Here is a 6000-nt window from a genome sequence, read left to right as displayed (position 1 = left end):
CTGTCCTGTTTTAAACTTAAGCTTCATTTCTTTGTCAAACATTTCAAAAGAGAGAGAGAGAGAGAGAGAGAGAGAGAGAGATGGAAAAATACTAGCACTACGTCCTTTAAAACGAGGTGGCTATGGGGAAATAGCAACACCTGCATGACGGCAACATCGGTGATCACTTGCCGGTGCTATGCCGGCAGAAGCAGAACAACTCAATAAGAGAGACAGACCAATACCTATAGATAAATGAAACAGGTAGCAGAGAAGAATGCAGCCAGACTTAAAGAAAGTTTTGTTTTTATTACATCTCTCTCTAAATACTGAGAATGTTTCCAGCAATGGGTGATTATTTTTAATAATCATGTCACGAGTGGGAATCTGTCATTTTCCTAGCTCACTCCACATCTACAAAATTGGTGGATTCCTATGATTTCTAAATAACAGTGAAGAACCGCTACAGATTCACCTCGCTCACTGAAAATAAATGCATAAACCAAGTTAGTGTTGTTCTCTTGAATGCTAGAATCCATTTGATGTCCATACACAGATTTTTCTTGGTGTTTATTTTGCTAACACACTTTCATTTAAACGTTATCCATTTACACGGAGTGTGATTTTGTGAGACCTTGTTGCTTTGTGTATGGGCGTGTCAACCATACCGCGGTGCAGGCAGTACGGATGACTTTTCAGGTGTATTTTGTGGCAGTGTGAGGCTGTGAAGATGAAAACATTGATAAGGCATACCTGACTCCGAGAGTGCATGTGAGCTGACAGATTCACCCATACTATCTTCCAGTTTAAGTCTTTGTGTTTAATCTGGCATAGAGTTTTCTTCCGAGTGTTACTGATAACTGTCTATTGTGTAATATCTTTCCTTAGGAATCTTCTCTAATAGATATGTTGTGGTTTGTAAGACCTGAGATACAGTTGCTGGCATCTGTCTGTAGCCTATGTTTCTTTTCTGCCGCAATACTCCTTGCAGTCTTTAGCAGATACGACCAACCTGCCTGTAGTTTCAGTGCAAAGTCTTATTGCTTAACCACATTACACGCAGAACAGTGAGATATGTAGAGATTTAGTGCATTATTTATTTTTCATTGGATGTTATTCGAGAGTGGAATGACTTCAATATTGGATTTCGGGTAGAGTAGTACAGATTGGATTAGATTAGTACTTGTTCCATAGATCAGGAGTACGACACTTCGTAATGATGTGGAACGTGTCATGTTAATAAAAGGTGTCTATACAAGATATTACATTACACAAAATATTACATGACACTTAATATTTTTATTTTTTTGTCGGGGTTGGGGAAATTACCCACTTACTATGTCCAAAAATTCATCTAATGAGTAGGAGGAGTTGCCATTAAGAAATTCTTTTAATTTCCTTTTAAATGCTATATGGCTATCTGTCAGACTTTTGATGCTATTGGGTAGGTGACCAAAGACTTTTGTGGTAGCATAATTTACCCCATTCTGAGCCAAAGTTAGATTTAACCTTGAGTAGTGAAGATCATCCTTTCTCCTAGTGTTGTAGCCATGTACACTGCTATTACTTTTGAATTTGTTTGGATTGTTAATAACAAATTTCATAAGTGAATATATATATATATTGTGAATCTACAGTGAAGATCTTTAGCTCTTTAAATAAGTGTCTGCAGGATGATCTTGGATGAGCTCCAGCAATTATTCTGATTACACGCTTTTGTGCAATAAACACTCTTTTACTCAATGATGAGTTACCCCTGAATATGATGCCATACAAAAGCCGAGAATCAAAATAGGCATGGTAAGCTAATTTACTGAGATGTATATCGCCAAAATTTGCAATGACCCTAATAGCATAAGTAGCTGAACTCAAACGTTTCAGCAGATCCTCAGTGTGTTTTATTCCAGTTCAACCCCTCATCAATGCATACACCTAGAAATTTTGAATATTCTACCTTAGCTACCAATTTGTGATCGAGGTCTACATTTATTAATGGTGTCATTCCATTGACAGAGCACTGAAAGATCTGAGTCGAAACAAGGCCCCAGGAGTAGACAACATTCCATTAGAACTACTGATGGCCTTGGGAGAGCCAGTCATGGCAAAACTCTACCATCTGGTGAGCAAGATGTATGAGACAGGCGAAATGCCCTCAGACTTCAAGAAGAATATAATAATTCCAATCCCAAAGAAAGCAGGTGTTGACAGATGTGAAAATTACCGAACTATCAGCTTAATAAGTCACAGCTGCAAAATACTAATGCGAATTCTTTACAGACGAATGGAAAAACTGGTAGAAGCGGACCTCGGGGAAGATCAGTTTGGATTCCGTAGAAATGTTGGAACACGTGAGGCAATACTAACCTTACGACTTATCTTAGAAGAAAGATTAAGGAAAGGCAAACCTACATTTCTAGCATTTGTAGACTTAGAGAAAGCTTTTGACAATGTTAACTGGAATACTCTATTTCAAATTCTGAAGGTGGCAGGGGTAAAATACAGGGAGCGAAAGGCTATTTATAATTTGTACAGAAAGCAGATGGCAGTTATAAGAGTCGAGGGGCATGAAAGGGAAGCAGCGGTTGGGAAAGGAGTGAGACAGGGTTGTAGCCTCTCCCCGATGTTATTCAGTCTGTATATTGAGCAAGCAGTAAAGGAAACAAAAGAAAAATTCGGAGTAGGTATTAAAATTCATGGAGAAGAAGTAAAAACTTTGAGGTTCGCCGATGACATTGTAATTCTGTCAGAGACAGCAAAGGACTTGGAAGAGCAGTTGAACGGAATGGACAGTGTCTTGAAAGGAGGATATAAGATGAACATCAACAAAAGCAAAACGAGGATAATGGAATGTAGTCAAATTAAATCAGGTGATGCTGAGGGAATTAGATTAGGAAATGAGACACTTAAAGTGGTAAAGGAGTTTGCTATTTAGGGAGTAAATTAACTGATGATGGTTGAAGTAGAGAGGATATAAAATGTAGACTGGCAATGGCAAGGAAATCGTTTCTGAAGAAGAAAAATTTGTTAACATCGAGTATAGATTTAAGTGTCAGGAAGTCGTTTCTGAAATTATTTGTATGGAGTGTAGCCATGTATGGAAGTGAAACATGGACGATAAATAGTTCGGACAGGAGGAGAATAGAAGCTTTCGAAATGTGGTGCTACAGAAGAATGCTGAAGATTAGATGGGTAGATCACATAACTAATGAGGAGGTATTGAATAGAATTGGGGAGAAGAGGAGTTTGTGGCACAGCTTGACGAGAAGAAGGGACCGGTTGGTAGGACATGTTCTGAGGCATCAAGGGATCACAAATTTAGCATTGGAGGGCAGCGTGGAGGGTAAAAATCATAGAGGGAGACCAAGGGATGAATACACTAAGCAGATTCAGAAGGATGTAGGTTGCAGTAGGTACTGGGAGATGAAGAAGCTTGCACAGGATAGAGTAGCATGGAGAGCTGCATCAAACCAGTCTCAGGACTGAAGACCACAACAACAACAACAACATTCCATTTACTGTGTGGAACTGTATATACTGTGTTTTGTCAAAGTTTAATGAGAGCCATTTGCAGAGAACCACTTAGTGATTTTCCAAAAAAAATCGTTTACAATTTCACCAGTCAATTCTTGTCTGTTGGTTGTGATAGCTATACTTGTATCATCGGCAAAAAGTACCAGCTTTGCATCTATGTGAATGTAGAATGGCAAGTCATTAATATATATTAAGAACAGCAGAGGACCCAAGACCGAACCTTGTGGCAACCCATTCTTGATTGTTCCCCAGTTTGAGAAATCACCAGTTTTTTGCATATTATGTGAACTGCTTATTTCAACTTTCTGCACTCTTCCAGTTAGGTATGATTTAAACCATTTGAGCACTGTCCCATTCATACCACAGTACTTGAGCTTATCTAGAAGTATTCCATGATTTACACAATCAAAAGCCTTTGATATATTACAAAAAATCCCAACGGGTGACTTCCGGTTACTCAGAGCATTTAATATTTCATTAATGAAAGTATATATAGCATTTTCCATTGAAAAACCCTTCTGAAAACCAAACTGACATTTTGTTAAAACTTTATTTTTACAAAGGTGTGAAGCTACTCTAAGATACATTACTTTTTCAAGAATTTTGGATAAGGCAGTCAGAAGAGAGATTGGGCGGTAGTTGTTGGCATCAGACATATCCCCTTTTTTATGCAGTGGTTTAACAATGGCATACTTCAGTCTATCTGGGAAAATACCCTGCTCTTCCGTCTGCTGCCGTAAACTCAAGATAATTTATTTAATAGTGATCTGCCTAAGTCTAATCAAAATGATGTCACCTTTTGTTAAAATGAAGAACACAATGCATATTAAATACAATGTAACTGATCTCTTTAAGTAAACCCAAATACACATTTTGTAATATTATGAACAGAAAATCTATTGCAATTACCCTCCATACTGTTCAATGATCGTTAAAATTATAATGTAACAATTACAAAAATAGAACTGCTAATGACAATAAGGTAACTGCATTTTCAAATCACGAAGACAAAATCTGCTGTATATCTGGAAGACAACAGATTTTTAGTGGCGAGAGTATAAGTGGAGGTAGATTTACAGTTATCCAGAGCAATGGAAAAAAAAAAAAACCTTGAATTTTAGGAATGTTGTGTTATTTCAACGAAAACAATCAATTACTTACAAAATAATTTAAAATAATTTAATTGGGTAGAATCAATTATTGACAATTATATTAAATTATTTAGTATAGTATTTGCATGAAAACAAACCGACCATGTAGAGTACATCCCCCCCCCCCCCCCCCCCCCCCGTTACATGGGCACTGCGCAAACTTGTCCCCTTTGCTTGCCTGTATAACCTACATGTTTCTTAGGAACTTAAATGACATCAAAATAAAACAGCTTTCTGATGTGATTCAAATGTCTACACGGGGACTGTATCGAGAAAATCCAATTTGTAACACCTGCATGCCACCTTAAGCCGAGTGGCAGAGAGAACATTAACACCTATCCAGCACCACTCGCATGGAAAGCATGGCTGTTGGTAAACATCCATAATTCTTCATTGTAGTCATTTCACTAGGTGTGAGAGTGATGATGTAGTATATCACTCCAAAAGCATCCAGGATTTTTTCACAATAAACCTATCCATTATACATAATGCCTATAGAACAGCACAGCAACGTAAGGAGGAAATTTAGAGGTCCTAAAGTGACACTTATATCTTAGGTTGACAGGTATATTGCATCCTTGTGCAGTAATGCAATTCCAGTGGCTGGTTCCACATAATCTTTTTTTAAAGAGAGAGAGAAAGAGAAAGAGAAAGAGAGAGAGAGAGAGAGAGAGAGAGAGAGAGAGAGAGAGAGACAGTAAGTAAGTAAGTAAGTTTCAGCTAGTTCACCATTCAATGCTTTTTTTGATAATGTATCAGTAGCAAAACATCTGGGAAGTTGGAGCTGTTGCCAGCCATAGTTGCTAGTTCATCACCAAAAGTAAACACATTCTTCCCAGTATCATCTTCTCACCCATTCTTGCTACAATCGGCAATTTAGCAACCACTATACCACAACAAATGCTCATTAAATACAGTTATTCCATCAGTTTAAAATAACTCGGCAGCAAATCCAAACAATGATCTGCATATTAGCACTAATTTCCTGGATTTTCCTGTTGCAGTCATGTCACCAGACATATGTGAGAGGAAATCTACATCTCAGAAGTCAGTCAGTTTATTGGCTATATCTACAAGAGCACTTAAATTACGTGCAATAAGATATTTTGCACTTTCTTGTTTCACTTCTTGTATTCACATGTTCTAAAGATTCTTCTACTGGACAGAAACAGAGTTCAATTAAGAATTTCCTTAGTGTTTTACTGAAAATTGAGAATGATGAGATAATTGTTATCTAATGTGGAAGACTATAGTAAATTCATACAGCACTATTTGAAATGGAATTTTTATCCACTGATGTCCTTACTGGCTAGACATGGAACTTTTTTTTGCCTGAAAC

Source organism: Schistocerca piceifrons, chromosome 4, assembly GCF_021461385.2.
Source record: "Schistocerca piceifrons isolate TAMUIC-IGC-003096 chromosome 4, iqSchPice1.1, whole genome shotgun sequence".
In the NCBI taxonomy this organism is placed as follows: Eukaryota; Metazoa; Arthropoda; class Insecta; order Orthoptera; family Acrididae; genus Schistocerca; species Schistocerca piceifrons.
The sequence above is the reverse complement of the archived record's forward strand: the minus strand, read 5'-3'. Positions refer to the sequence as shown.